General features: G+C 41.0%; 1 protein-coding gene across 2 annotated transcripts in view; it reads left to right on the forward strand.

Annotated features, from left to right (window-relative positions):
- The first annotated feature begins 5,772 nt into the window (after positions 1-5,772).
- NIPBL (NIPBL cohesin loading factor) overlaps positions 5,773-16,476 on the forward strand; it is a 151,721-nt gene continuing 141,017 nt past the window's right edge. For both annotated transcript variants that reach the window (XM_084781108.1, XM_084781109.1), the window contains exon 1: positions 5,773-6,035. The gene's annotated coding sequence lies outside the window, so the exon portion shown is untranslated. The remainder of the gene's footprint in view (positions 6,036-16,476) is intronic.

The raw sequence follows: 16,476 nt of genomic DNA on the forward strand, positions 1-16,476 counted from the left end.
TATTTGTGTGGCTCCAAGTAGAGTGGGTTTTCATGAAGATTTATGACCTTAAATAACTTTATATGGAAATATTTCAGAAGTACACTTATGAATCTTATTATAAGACATAACTGGCTACTCTAGTTTTGAGACATAAAGCATAGCTATATACACATAAAATAATGTGGTTAGGATGGTTATTAATGGATGATACAATAAGATCTATAGATTTGATGACAATTCTTAATTATAAGTGAGTAGGATTAATAAGACAAAGTTTATTTTTGAAAACGATAGTAAGCAAAAACAAATAAAGATAGTCGCAGAAAAACTTCACACCTATAATTGTAGCAAAAAAATAGATAAAGTACATAGAATGGGGTCCATAAATACTACCATAAATTTAATTAAGACATTTCAGCCATGTAAGCTGGGTGTGGTATCTCACGCCTTAAATCCCAGCACTCAGGAGGCAGAGGCAGGCAAATAGGATCTCTGTGAATTCAAGGCCAGGCTAGCCAGGACTACAAGAGAAACCCTGCCTTCAAACAAACAAACAAACCAACAACAACAACAACAACAAAAAGTGGAATAAGGCCACATGAGGAGCACACCTTTAGTGCCTGCGCTCTGGGGCACAGGCAGATCTCTGAGTTTGAAGCTATTCTAGTCTAGTGAGCTCCTGGCCAGAGACTCTGCCTCAAAAAAGACAAACACAAAAGACAAATATGCAAAACCAAAGTGAAATGAGGTTAGAGAGAGGCTTAGCAAGTAAGGGGACCTCCTTTTCTCCCAGAGGGCTGGTTCCCAGCACCCACGACGTCCATCCCAGGCAGTGTACAACCACTGGTATTCCAAGTTGAGGGACTACAACTCTCTCAGTACCCTCGACACACACATAAATAAAAATCTTTTATAAATCCACAAAAACTAAATACTAGCACATTTAAGCTCTACCCTCAAAATCGACATCCTTATCTCTTCAGTTAAGTTTAAGCCATCCTAAATGTAATTTAGTTGTCCCAAATGAGACAGTTTTGAATCTATTATAAAATAATCTACAAGACACACACATGCTTATTTGCTGTTTTTCTTCCTTTCCAAAATATGTTCTTGCCGGGCATGTTGGTGCATGCTTTTAATCCCAGCACTCAGGAGGCAGAGGTAAAGGCAGGTGGTTCTCCGTGAGTTTGAGGCCAGCCTGCTCTACAAAGCGAGTCCAGGACAGCCAAGGCTACACAGAGAAACTCTGTCTTGAAAAACCAAAAAGAAGCCGGGCGTGGTGGCGCATGCCTTTAATCCCAGCACTCGGGAGGCAGAGGCGGGCGGATCACTGTGAGTTCGAGGCCAGCCTGGTCGACAAAGTGAGTCCAGGACAGCCAAGGCTACAGAGAGACCCTGTCTTGAAAAACCGAAAAACCAAAAAGAAAAAAAAAAAGTGTTCCTAATAAATATATATATATATTTAATTTACTGTCAGGCATAAGTACTAAAAAGATAATTTCTAAAACCCTTTATTCTTATCACTTTAAAGCAGATCACAACTATCTTGAGGATATTCATTAATATATAAATTCATAATATTAATCAGCTTTACTAATTTTTTCGGTAATAACAGTTAAAACCCATTTAAAATGTTGTATAACCTGTGTAATTCGTTAATTTAAAATACAAAAGGGAGGCCTATGCTTTAATCCCAGCACTTGGACAGCAGAGGCCGTCTATAGAGCGAGTTCTAGGACAGCCACGGCTACACAGAGAAACCCTGTCTCAAAAAACAAAAACAACAAAACAAAAACACAAACGGCAATATACATGAGCATTCCCAGCAAATAACTGAGTCAAGAAACTCACTCCTTAACACAAGGTGCAAAAAAGTCAACTGATTTTAGAGATAAGATAAAAATGTAGAAGCAAAACAAACTAGAAGTGCTGAGGAAGACAGGTGTTAGGCAAACAGACAACAAAATCAAGAAAAGATCACTATCAGAGTAACCGAGGCTCCGAAAGATCTCATTGGAGCCATTGTGTGGTGGCACACGCCAGCAACAGGCAGGCTGAGATGGAAGGACAGAAGGGCCCAGGCCAGCCTGCACTGAACAGTGAGCGGCTGTCTCAAAACAACAAAGATCTTAAATTGATTCTGCGAGGAAGGACTCATAAGCACTAAAATTACGTAATTCTGTTATCAGAAAAAGGTTCAAAGACAGTGGCCCCTTATCTGTTTTCATCCATCATTTTCTATGAGGTGCCTAGAAAGGAGCTAATTAGCACCTAACAAATGTACAATATATTTTGAGGGAATAAATGATTAATTTTGGTTGCTGGGGATATTGCTCAGTTGATAAAATAGGAACATGAGGACCTGATTTCAGTCCCTAGTAAGCTCCACACGGTGGTGCACACTGTGACCCCAGCACTCGGGAAGCTAAGAGAGGTGAACTCCTGGGACTTTAAACACTAATCACAGATCCTCAAGTCCCAGGAAGAAATCCCCTCTTAAAAATTAAGGTAGACAGCATCTGTCACACAGGTGTGCACTGTCACACATAAACACGCACACACACACAAAATTATTTTCAAAAAATTTAAGTTTGGATTAAATGCTGCAACCATGTACAAAACAGTGTGTCAACTGTCTTTACTCAAATGGTATATGAACTGTCTTTTTACTGAGGCATGAAATCCTAGCATTCAAGAAAGTATACAGGAAGATAAGTGTGTTTCTGTAAGGAAAATGAAACTGAGTAAAAACCATTCTAAGCCATTTGTAAGTTACTGAATGAAATCTGTTCTCAAAATTAGTACCCAGATTATCGACTATACTGTGTTTAATTATTTATGTTAATGGGTATAAACTAGCTATTAAAATGGTATTCGTGTCCAAAAATTCTGTAAATGAAATGTAAAAAAAATGTTCTCCACAGTTGAGTGGAGAGTGGGATATGACTTTCTCACGTACTCTGGTGCCTCATATTTGACCATGTCCCCTGGAGGGGGAGACCTGGTGGCACTCAGAGGAAGGACAGCCGGTTACCAAGAAGAGACTTGATACCCTATGAGCATATACAGGGGGAGGTAATCCCCCTCAGGAACAGTCATAGGGGAGGGGAATAAGGGGAAAATGGGAGGGAGGGAAGAATGGGAGGATACAAGGGATGGGATAACCATTGAGATGTAACAAGAATAAATTAATAAAAAATAAATAAATAAAATAAAATTCTGAAGGTAAAAAAAAGAAATGTAAAAAATGAAAACATAACTAAAGCCTTTACTGTACAGCTTCCAGTTTATTGCTATGCTTAATTTATAAGACCTACTAGGAAGTAAAATTTCTTCCATTTGTAGTTTTCAAACATCACTTTTGCCTAATTAACATATCAAGTGCAACAATAAGGCGAGGAAACGTAAACATCCAGCCTAATGGCGAACAGAATGCCAACACTAGGCTTGCTCTCCTGTCACAGAACATTTACTTCAGAAAACTTAAGACAACTTGCTTAATGAACTTTTCCAGTGGTGCTGTATCTGAGTTTAGCCAACCAACTTCTTAGACTTCAGTTCAACCAAAATAGTATGTACTTTAAGAGGAGGAGGGCAGACAGGAGTAAGAATGCAGTTTTGTGACTCATTAGAGCAAAATCAATTAGCCCACTATAGGTAAGGTCACACGATTAAGAAACGCCCTCTGCCATGCTCTCTAGAGAAACCTAAAAGTACCCATCACCTTTATAAGCTTTCGAGGGTCTAGAAGAAGAGATCTTTCTCCTGACCTCTAAGAAACTTACCTCGGTTCCATCTACACCTTTTTCTAGCTTTCGCTCTCTTTCATCAAAGTCGTTAGGAACATAGGCGCACATAAAAGGGTCGAGTTCGAAAATGAGGGAGAAGGGTGAGAGGCACCTACAGTGTGGGGTGCGTAACAGCAGCGAAGGAGAGCTAAACGTTTTCATCCCCCTGAAGCCGACGGGCTCCTGGGGAAAGAGTCAGACAAGACAGAAAGCCCGGAGGATAAAACGAGAACGAAGCCGCAGACCTGCAAAGTAAACAGAAGCCGTGGAGGCACGCACGTGACATTTGAGCAAGACCCTGAAGCCCAGGGCGCAAATACCACGGAAACTAGGGAAGGGGATGGTAGAAGCATGGCGAGGTACAGTTCTGTTTGCAGGGATGTCAAGTGCGGTCCCTTTCTTCCCTGCTTCTTGCAGGACTCTTTAGGCCGGAAGTCACGGCCCTGGTCTCGATAGTCATCTAGTGTCCGGAGAGCAGGAATGACAGTATCTTAACATCTCACCCCCAGTGACTTCTAAAGCAAGAGAATAACCTGTAGGCGAGCTGTCCTACACTTCTGGCAATCTCTACATACAGAAACGAACGCTGACAACTTCATTTAAAAAAAACAACACCAATCCCAGCATGTTTCCTCCTCAGTGAAATCCGCTTACCTACCGGCACTTTTACCTGAAGATGGCCCCCCTTTTAATTGATAACAACAACAGAGAAAACTGTGTAGCGATGAAATGTTTTCCTGTTTTACAATAACACTACAAACGGGCACGGTACTGCACGCATAGTCACATTCTGTACTCCAGCCTCGTCCAGTGCCTCTGAGTTTCAAACATTGAGAAGAAAACGACGTTTGAAGCGCGCCGGTCCCGGGCACCGGTGCTCCGCGTCCGGATGGCCTCGGCTCCACCCACACCTAGACCGCCGCGCCGGAGCGACCGGCTCTTCGCTCGCACAGCGTCGCCTACAGGCCTTATCCCGACTATCAGGGAGGATCAAAACCACCGGCAGGGGAAGGAAAAAAATAAATAAATAAATAAAAGAGGCAAGTCCTGCAGCGCCCGTGTATTTCCAGAAATTAATGCAACCGATCACGATTCCAACTCAGCCAAGGCTGGGAGCTTTCCCCTCCGAGGATTGTGTTCTTTGCAGAAATAACAGACGGGTATAGAGTCCGGCCGCTCAAAGAGCAGGAGGCGTATGATCCATCCATCCATCCATCCATCCATCCCCGCTGCAGGTACACCGTTTAAAAGGTGCACGGTCAGCATCCACCGGCCGGCCGCCCGAGCTCGGCTTCCCGGGGTGGGGGCTTGATGCCCGCGAGTCAGGGCGCCCAGCGCAGCCTCTGCTCGCCGCCGTCTGCGGCCTAGGAGGCCCCGGAGCGCCCCTGAGAGAGACAAGAGAGCCGGGCCGCACGCCGCCACACCGGACCAGCTACGGGCTGCTGTCGCCTCCAAGAAAAATCAAGCAGCGGGGCGGGGGGCAAAAGCCGGCCACTGGAGCAGCTGCGTAGACGCCGCCTCGCAGGAGCGACACCCCAGGCAGCATCCACCCGCGGCCAGAGCAGGACCAGGACGCCGAGAAGAACCTCCTCCTCCTCCTCCTCCTCCTCCGCCGCCGCCGCCGCCGCCGGGCCCCGGGGAGCCGGTGCGCTGAGACAGAGCAGGGAGCGCGAGTGGCGGCGACCGCGGCGGTGGCAGCGGCGGCGGCGGCGGCGGCGGCGGCGGTGGCGGAAGTGGAGTGGGGAAGAGGGGGTGGTTGTTAGTGTTTGGCGCCGGCGGAGGGAGTCATTCCTGCAGCTGCACTTCCGGTCGGCATTTTGTTCTGAGAGGGAGAGACGGAACGAGAGAGAGAGAGAGACACACACACAGGGCTCCTTCCCCCCCGCCCGCCCTCTTTTCCCCCCCCTCCCTCCGTCGGTACCGACTCACCCGACACCACCAAGCCGCAGGGAGGGACGCCCCCGCCGACAAGGAGGATCGGTTCCTGGTCCCGCGGCGATGCCCCCCCGGTAGCTCGGGCCCCCCCCCCGGTAGCTCGGGCCCCCCGGTCGGGTGTTTGCGAGTGTTTCTATGTGGGAGAAGGAGGAGGAGGAAGAAGAAGAAGCAGCGATTTGTCTTCTCGGCTGGTCTCCCCCCGGCTCTACATGTTCCCTGCACTGAGGAGACGGAAGAGGAGCCGTAGCCACCCCCCCTCCCGGCCCGGATTATAGTCTCTCGCCACAGCGGCCTCGGCCTCCGCTCGGATTCAGACGCCGATTCGCCCAGGTAAATTCCTGCTCTTTATTTCGGCGGCGGCGGTGGCGGCGGTGGCGGCGGCGCCGGCGCCAGGTCCTCAGCGTTTCTCCTCCGCGTCGCTTCCCCTCCCCGCCGTTCCCTCAGCGGCCCCCAGGTTCTCTTCCACGGGCGAGTCGAGAGTTGGTTCCTTCTCTGGCGGCAGCCACCCTGGGGTGGCGGCGGTTTCGTAAGGCTCTCCCGGCCGGCTTCGGGGAACCGGGGAACCGGGGCTCCTTGCCGGGCGGCCGGGGAGGCGTAGGCCCGGCGGAGAGTGCAGGCCGCGGGCCAGCGGAATCTACTTGAGCTCGGGGATTAGGAGAGCTCCGGGCTGAGCGGAGCGACTGCTGGTCGGTAGTGACAGGCCTCGCCCGGGAGAGGAGCCGCAGCTAGTGAGGAGGCGGAAACAATACAACTATCAGGAAAATGTGCCCCGATCCGTTCCCCATATTTACAACTTTCCCGGTCCGGGAGTGGGGAACGTCCCAGTGAAACAAACAACCCCCCCCCCCCCCGCCTTCTTTCCCCCTGTGACCCCATGAAGGGAGGAAGTAGTTTCAGTTAGTGAAACAAATGTAAATACTCAAGACACGGCCACGGTGGTAATTCTCTGCAAAACTTGTTTGGAGGTTGGAAAGTTAATAAAGACTCGTTTTCTTTGTAAAAGGATTCAGCCGGCCACATGTATGTTTAATATTGAAAGCCGTAGTGTGGTAGACACTGCACAGCCTCGGCCAAGAGCTTTATGTTGTTTGACAGTGTGTGTTGCACATGGACTTTTTTTATTCAAAGATAAGTGAAGTACTTGACAGGTTTACTCTGCCACTTTATATTTGTGTGTGTGTGTGTGTGTGTGTGTGTGTGTGTGTGTGTGTGTGTTATGTAAGGACAATTTTAAATGAGTATACGTAGAACACTCAGGTACTTTATAGTCTGATGTTTGTGCAAGCGTACAAAGAATTGCAAATGTTCTGAGCTCATGCCGGATAAGGATGAGACCTATCTCCTCCCAAAGAATAGAAGTTAAGTTAACACTTAAAATCTTTGGGAGGTTAAGAAACAACAACCACAACAACGCGTAGAAGGTGCCATCCTTTCTTGTCAGGGCAGATCTTGGTGAGGTCCCAGGATTGTCATTGGCTGTTTGTACCATGATGTTTGACTGTGTAATGAGCGAGGTGTCATTTTAATAGGTCAAATGTGTCTGTAAATGCTGGAGAAACGTCCCAGTTCTGTATCTTAGCAAGTTGTAGTTCACGAGTGACTTAGAGGTTGAGAGCTTGTTTGTGGCTGCTGTGGTAATGAAAGTTGGTGTAAGAGGAAAATGCCTTTTTTAAAGTCCTCACACTTACAAATTGAACAGTAAACGTCCTGCTTGATATTTTATTTCATAATCGCTGAAAGGAAAACTCAATTGTTAAAAGGCAGCAACACTGCTCAGTAATGTCCCTTGTTTTAATAGTAATGGTTATATATATATAGGTTCACATATTTTGCATCTTAAGTTCGTGTCATTGTAGAGCAGGTAACTTTTCTGCGGGTTATTTTTGAGTTTAACGTGCTGCTTACCAAAAATTGCTCCCCATCTCCTGCAAACGTGTGGATAAATGCTAAAAAGAGTGAAGTTAATATAGCTGTCACGTACTAGGCATGTTTTTAATGCTATAAATCCGTGTTGTAGTCAGTAGCGTGTCCGTGATTTGTATTGGTCGGGGAGCAGTTTGAATTTTAAAAAGCCTGAGGCTCCTGCTGAGCCCCAATCCCGGCCTCCCTCCCTCCCACTAATCTCCCATTCCTGTCTTTGTGCTGCCTGCTCCTGTTAGACTCTGTTTGCTACAGGGCCTCAGGCCTGAGGGGTGAAGGGGGGGGGGTGGTAGGGGGTTTGCCAGGAGGCAGTGCTGAAGTGAGGAAGACTTCCCGTCCTGAGAAAGCAGAGGGTTTGGTGTTTGGGGGCGGGGGCGTGTAAAGGCTTGGGTAAAGGCGTCATTAGAAAAAATGTTTCAGAGGCCCTGTGATTATCTTTTTCAACTTCTGTTTGATTAAAAAGGAACTGTATGTCAAGAAATGAACCTATTTCCATGAAAGATAATGGGGAAAAGAGTTGTTCTTGCTTAGTTTTCCTAAAGAGAAGCAACTTTATTTACAGTTTTATAAGTTACAAGGAGCCTTAAGCAGATGCTTGGATCAGGCTGGTGGATAGCAGTGTATGTGACTGACATACTTTGTCCGCGTCCTTGGGATTAGATTCCAGTTAGTCCTTTCCTCTCTTCTTATGATCCCAGTTCTACGCATTTAATACTTTATAAGTCATGTTCAGCTAGTGCTGCCTTCATAAAATAGCGCAAACAGTTCTTTAAAGTAATTTGAAAATTATTTTATTTGGCTCAGGTTAATTTAAACACGTTGTTTCTAAAAGAGAAAACTCAATCCTTGAACTTTATATTTTGGATAATCTAGTTGGTGAGAACTGTTAGCATAGAACAATTTATGTTTCATGCAGGATTATGGGTAGTCTATTGGATGTCACCGGAACTGGTTGAGCTATTCACCAGTGACAAATCTTGTGCCCCTTTAACCCAGTGAAAAGATAACAACCACTAAACATTCCAGTAATTCTATAATTCTAGGTACAGTATTTTGAGAAGTAGTCTTACTCTACCTAACCTGTTCCTTCCTAGTGTGCCTAACCTCACTCAACTCTATGGCTTACTGTTTTTCTAGTGTGTGGTACCAATAACTTGTATAACTTGGATAGAAAAAATAATCTTAATATAAATTATGAAAATCCAGTAAATCAGAGTTAAAATTAACTACATAACTACTTTCCACATTTTTAAGAAGTGTGTTTGGATGCTTTCTAAAGCCCTTCACTCATTTGTTTACTAAAGATACTTGGATGCACTTTTGACCCTGTGCTAGAAATTATTTTACAGCTGCCTATATTTAGGAAGAAAATGAGTGGTGAATTTGAAAAAAGATTGAGGTTTGTCAGTAGGGATGAAAAGTGAAGATTTTTACTGTGGTGGTAAACAATATTGGTTCTGCATAGTGATTGTTAATAAAAATTTAAAATATGAGCAGAGCTATATCAATTGATGTGTGAAAGCTTCTTTATTTCAACCAGACTACTGAACTCAAAAATGCACTTTAAAGGCTCCCTATTAATTTCTTATTTAATTTTCTATACTAATCTATCATCAGACTGTCATAGAAACATGACATGTCTTTATTAGATTTTGACATAGCCTATTATATTTTTACTTTCTCAGAATAAGGCCTAACAAGATTAGATAAAAACTAACCTTGCATTTTAGTGTTATTTAACTCTATTGCTTATTAAGAAAAGTATACATTGAAAGTATTTCTAAAATTTTAAACTAAAACTTCACTTCTATATTGAGTCATTGGCAGGCCTGTGATAAATACCTTTGAGAGAAAGGTAGCTTAATTCTGTTTATCAAGGTACTGACTAGGTACTTTTATAGAATTCTGATAATAAATTGTTAAGCTTAGAGATGTTTATTTTAGTATTCTAAGCATACTGTTTATTTTGATGGTAAATATATGCTCTTAAAAACTTTAGAGAACATTTCAAAATATTCTAATTTCAATGCTTTTATAATATTTCGTGTTTTTAGAATTTTCAATCTGATCTGAATCCATTTTTAAATATTCTTAGGCTTATATGAGAGAAATGACTGGCATGATTTTTTTTTAAAAAATAGAAAACTTCACACTCAGAGACCAAGTGAGATAATATATATATATTGAATTAAAAGGATTTCCTGATATGCAATACTTTTTGTTTTTATTAGATTATGTTTCTCTAAGAAATGTCTGCATTCTGGTCTTCAAACAATATGTTTCTTAGTGGTAATACTATTCTATTTTTTGTTGTTGTTGTTGTTTGTTTGTTTTTTGCTTTTTTTGAATTATCTGAGTTCAAAATAATTTCTCCTTTTTTTTTTAAATTTTAAAAGAGATGGCTCTCTCTCTCTCTCTCTCTCTCTCTCTCTCTCTCTCACTCTCCTCTTCTCTCCTCTCTCTCTTTTTCTTGAAAAATACATCATGGTATGAACATAGTCTGGCATGGATTGGTGTGTGTGTTCAAACTACTGATTTTATTTTCCTATGCACCTATTAAGGATTTTAAGTGATTATATTAGTAGCAAATGACATGTAACATTTTCTGAGTTGTTTATTTTTCTTAAAAATGTAGTGGAGTTGTAGTGTGTCTATTTGATAACCAAGCAACTTTTAAAAACTCATTGCTGTCCATTTAAGGACATCATTCTCATTTTAAAGGATATTTTGTATGATTAGAATATTTCGCCCAAGTAAGTTAATTAGTAAAAGTGATTTCAGATATTAGTGTATCTAATTTTGTTTTGGTAGAAATCTGGAGTTAATTTTAATGAATTGAGTTTTATGAGATTGCATTATCCTTTTTAGACCCAAAGTGATATTTAGAAAGGTTATTTAATAATAAGTGTATTGCCAACTAAGATTTTTTTCCCCATAAGGTTTTGATTGTCTATTATTTGCCAGGAACTGTGTTAAGTATGTCCTCCATAATATTGTTTAATTCTAGAGAGCATGTGAAGTAAAAGCAGTTATCTATAATTTACAGATAAGAAAACTGAGGCTAGAAATTGGTCATAGTTACATAGTTCATGAGTAAGTAGCCTGGCATACATTTGTTTTTAAAAGTTCAGGGTTCTACATCTTTAGTTTTGTGAAAATCATGCATTTCTTTGAATTCTCAGTTGACACAACACTCAGAAGCTATGTTGTCAAAGTACCTATGTCAGGCTAGGAAGATAAAATTTATGTTCTATATATATGCTATTTGTGAAATCAAGTTTTAACTAGCTTTTAAGTTTTGTTCCATGGTCTGCACTTTTTACTTCTCTTAAGCTTGTTGTTGTTGTTGTTTTAATGGGATGAAATTGTCATATTATCTATTTTCAGAAAGGAAAACATACCTTTAGAATTATTTCATTCTTAAAAATGTAAATGACCAACTAGTTGTAGTATGAAATATAAACTATAAATTAGTATGACTAATTTTTTTCAGTACCAGCATTTATACAGTTGTCAAATGTTGATCCTTTCAAAATCATCCACTTCTTTATGGAGTTGTTGAGAAGAGCTGTTGCCATTACATAACTTGATGGAATTTTGTTTTGTTTTGTTTTGTTTTAGCAGGGTCTCATTATTCAACTGGGAACTCAAGGAGATCTCTGTCTCTGAATGCTGAGATCAGAGGTGTGCATCAACATAGCCAGTAGGAAAATCCCTTTTCAAGGATCCCCCAAAGCATTTGAAATTGCAACCTCCACTGCCCCCCCCTTTTTTTCCTTTCCATTTTCTTTTTCATACTCCTTTTCAAGACAGTATTTTCACTCCCTGAAATTGTATGTTGACCAACCTGATTCTCCTGCCTCTGCTTTCCCAGTGCTGGAATAAAGGCATGCACCACCACACCCGGCATTAAAATAGTCCACTTAAAATTAAATTCATTATGGTGAATATCCATCCATCCATCCATCCATCCATCTGTATCTATTTCGTTTTTATAAGCAGAGTTTTTCTGTGTAGCTCTGGCTGCCCTAGACCAGTCTGGCCTCAAACTCATAGAGATTTGCCTGCCTCTGCCTCCCTAGTGCTGGGACTAAAGGCATGCGCCACCACTGCCTGGCATAAATTTTTATTTTTAGGAGGTGGTTTTGAGTGAAATACAGAGAGTTCACTAAAACATTTTTTCCAGGTGTTGTGCCTTTTGATGTATGATATTTTGTTGTTTTGATGTATGATGTTTTGTTGTTTTGTTCTGTGGTTGTTGTTGGTGGTGGTGGTGGTGGTGGTAGTGGGGTGTGTGTGTGTGTGTGTGTGTGTGTGTGTGTGTGTGTGTGTGTGTGTGTAGTCAGGATGGCCTGTATCCTCTTGCCTTTTCCCACAAGTATTAAAATCATAGGTATGCTCCACTACACTTGGTAGGATGTAATAGTATCGAATGGTTTCCATGTGTCATAAATTCTTCTGGAGTCCTTACAGTAATTTACATAATTCCTTGAGGTTGACATATTATAAAACTAAAACTTATAGTATGATTAAGTGACTAGCTCAAGGTCACACAGTTAAGCGTGAAAGGTAGAAATGGTATTAATTACAGTGTTGGCACTTTATCATGATTTTAAAACTGTCCAGTTACTCAGTGAAGCCATAGCATTCTTGTTTTACAGACATGGAAACAGAAGCTTATCGTGTTTAAAAAATTTGTTCTGGGTGGTAAATCTAGTGAGTGCTAAGAGAATCCTAATGCAAATATGTCTAATTCTAAATACCTGTATTATTTGTATTCTTCCATCTTGTCTCTTCAGAGTTTATAATTTTTTTATGTATATGAGTGTTTTGCCTGCGTCTGTGTCTGTGCATCTTGTATCTGGTTCCCAAAAATCCCACAGGAGACAGCTTTTGATTCTCTGAAACTGACAACAGTATGTTATGGGCTGTTATATGGTTGCTGGGAATCAAACAGGGGTTCTGTGGAAGAGCAGCTGGTGCTCTTAACCACTGAGCCATCTCTCCAGCCTGAAATTTTATACTGTACTTTTTCATGAAAAGAATAGGCTTGGTTATAGAATATAATATTTTTTCTTACATAGCTCATAAAGAGAGCCTCAAAGTAATTTGTGTGTGTAGTGTTTGGGATCTGATCCAGGGCCCATCATCCTCAACGTGTGTTCTTATCACTGAGCTATATTGTTAGCCTCCTTAGAAGAGAAGAGTTAGGTTTTGATAAGCTGTGGCTTGGTACTAGATTATAGTCTTACAAAATACGTTGTTACTATATATCATGTATACTTATATATTTACATATGCATTTAAATAGGATAATAATATTTAAAAATATAGAGAGTAGCTCTAAACATGTCAATTTTATTTTTATGACTTTATAATAGGTTTTAATTACTTTTTTGTTTTGTTTTGTTTTTTGTTTTTTGTTTTCCGAGACAAGGTTTCTCTGTGTAGCCTTGGCTGTCTTGGACTCACTTTGTAGACAAAGTTGGGTTAGAGCTCACAGAGATCTACCTGCCTCTGCCTCCCTGAATGCTGCGATTAAACGTGTGTGCTACCATACACAGTTAGCTTTTAATTACTTTCTAAAAATAATATGCATCAAAATTTTGCACTGAATACATTAAATTTCTAAAATAAATCATGTAGGTAAGTTGGCTTTGCCATCTAGCTTGTGTCAAACATCATTTAACATAGGTACATTAAACTCGACCTTTTATTGATACTTGCCTTTTATCAGAAAGGAAATACTTGGGACATGCAGAAAATAATTTATTAAAATAAATGTATTTTTACTCTCCTGAGAAACTTCAAAGCTGTGACAGAATTTGAAATACTACATTCATTTTCGATATAGTTATATTTAGGTTATTTGTCGTTTCTATACCAAAGTATCATGCTGTCTTATACAGGTAGAATGCATATTTGTTTATATGTGACCATCACCTTTTTTTTTTTAAAGCATATTGTAGTTACTTAAATTTAACACTTTCTAAAGTCTAAAGCAGTATTAAAAGTTAAGGCATGGTTTAGCTTAAAATCTTAAGCTTTATGATTGGTATTTATGTTATTTGTTATTTTTCAAAACAAAAATAATACCCTTGAAATCAATCGTAACAAGGAAATATATCACTGTTATCCAATGCTGCTACTTAGAAACCCTTTAAGAATTTTAAAGCAGGGCTTCTTAAACTTTTTCCACTCAAGACCCCTTTCCCCCCAAAAAATTGTTATGTAACCCTGGGGTATGTAGGTATGTAAATCAAACACTTACTGTTAATCCCAGCACTCAGAGGCAGAGGCAGGCGGATCTCTGTGAGTTCAAGGCCAGCCTGGTCTACAAAGTTAGTCCAGGATAGCCAAGGCTACACAGAGAAACTCTCTCTCAAAAACAAACAAAAACACTTACTGATAATAAATCGTAAACATTGGTGCTGGAAAGATGGCTCAGATGTTAAGAGCACTGGCTGCTTCTCCTGAGGTCCTGGATTGCATGCCCAGCCCCCGCATGGCAGCTAAGAGCTATCTGTAACTCTAGTCCCAGGAGATCCAGGACCCTCTTTTGGCCTATGAGGGCACTCTAAGTGTGTGGTACACAGACGTACACACAAGCAAATGCCTTCACATATATAAAATAAAAATAAATAATTAAAAAATAAATTATAAACAAAATTTACTTTAAAACAATTCTTTGGCATGCATACCATTTCCCCACTCATTAAAGACTAAAGCAAATTTGCATGCTAACACGATATATATGCTTGTTGTTTTTTACAGAGAGGATTAAATCTTTCCAGCATATTTGATACTGCAATATGTCATGGCTTCAGGCTTGTATTTTGTTTGTTTTGTTTTGTTTGTTTTGAAGACAAGGTCTCCTGGTTGACCTGGAATTCACTATGCAGACCAGGCTGGCCTCAAACTCAAGAGATCACCTGCCTCTGCCTCCTGAGTGTTGGGCTTAGAGGAGCGTATCACCACACACAGCCCTCTTCAGCTTTTTTTTTTTTTTTTTAAAGGATGATCTATTTTCGGATTTTATAATCATATATGCCAAGAGCACCACTTCACATACATATGTAGTATAGAATGGTGGAAATATGTTTAGGGTCAGCTGTTGGAAATTTGTTCCTAGTCCCAAGCTAAAACTCATATATTGACTAGTTACAAAATTCAAGATAGCAACTCAAATAGTAATTTTTAAAATCTAACATTCTGTGTTAGACTACAATCTGAAGATAAACTAATTTAATACTTATAAACTGAGGGATGTGCTTTGAAAGTATTAGAAGTCTTTGTTTTCCATGGTCAAACCATTATGTTTCTATACCACAGAAAACTTTAATGTGCACTCACACACTGCAGATTATAGACTATGTTATTCTGGAGCTGTGTGTGGCCTAATGGCATGCGCAGTGCAAGAGTGTGTGCTGAGTTCAGAATCAGGGCTGCAGTGAGGCAGCATAGGGGAGCACTTCAGGAGACACCTCCAGTGTCACCTACATGTGGTTTTGATTTCATTTTTGGTTGTTGTGTACAGAAACCTTTTATTGTTGCTAAATTTTTCACAGCGCCCATATTCAGTTACCTGACTCCTTATGGAGTCACAAAGGAGCCACAGTTAAAGAAGCTACTAAAAACATTCTTTTACTTGTCTTTTATCTGATAGTATCATGGCTTGCCAATTTCAACTAAAGAAATTGATAGTAGGGGGCAGGGTATATATATGGAGTTTAGTTTTTCCTTGGTAGTCGCCAAATTGAAATTTGACATGGGTTAAATTAGTCATAGCTCGTTACAAGTAGTAGTTCTGTTCTTTAAAAAAAAAAAAAAGATACAAAGGGCATTTTCTCCAGGTTCTACCTGTGCCTTCGAAGACAGCTCTGGAGACTGAAAGTGAAATGTAATAAGCCTAAAAGCTGTGACTCCTTCCTTCCTTCCTTCCTTCCTCCTTCCTTCCTTCCTTCCTTCCTGAGTAAAGACCTAGGAATGCAGTATCCCACAGCCTCTGTTCAGATTATCCTGAAACCGTATATGACGTAGATATTTTACTTACCTCTGCTGATCCATTCATTCCCTGCCTGAGAGAAGTTTTTGCATAGCATGTAGAATATAGGTACATAAAAGTTAAGATATTGGTGGTAGAAAATCACTGACATTCCCGTGGAAATGTTTGTCTAGTATTCCCACTTGTCTATATATGTTTTGATTTTCAAAATGTTGTCAGCAGGTGGTTTTTGTGAAAAGTAAATCATCTTGTGAACGTTTCCTTGATCATTTGTTACATTTCATAGCATTTATGCAGTTTATAACATACCTGTAGAGAAAATTTGTTTCTATGTCTGTTCACTGAATGGTGCGTGGCCTTTCCACTTTAGGCATTGGTAAACTTTTTGTTGAATTATTTAGCTGAATTTTAGCTGCATCTTTACTTTCATCCCTTCTTCTCCCCCCTTTTTTTCATTTCCTCTTTCCTTTCCTTTAATCACTAAACTACTGAACAGCTCTTGCATGTACAGTTCTCGAAGATGTTTCTAACTCTATGAGTAGCGATGGCAAGCTTTATGCAGTCGGTTTCAGAAGACTGTTTTCTTGGCTGCAGGTCTTCTTGCCTTTTATTTACATGCATCCCTCGTGCTACGTGTGTAATACAACTTACATATAAAAGTAAAGCAAATAAAAATTACAGAATTCCTTTTTCAGCTGTCAGGACTGTAGTATAAGGATCCCTCCCCCCTTCCCCTCTCCCCTCCCCTACCCCCCCCCACTCCCTTTCCCCCCACTCCTTCCACCTACTCCCCCCCACTCCCCTTCCCCCTCCTCCCTCTCTGTTTGGACTGTATAGCTGGGAGTG

This window comes from Acomys minous (assembly GCF_964271855.1).
Source record: "Acomys minous genome assembly, chromosome: 5".
Taxonomy (NCBI): Eukaryota; Metazoa; Chordata; class Mammalia; order Rodentia; family Muridae; genus Acomys; species Acomys minous.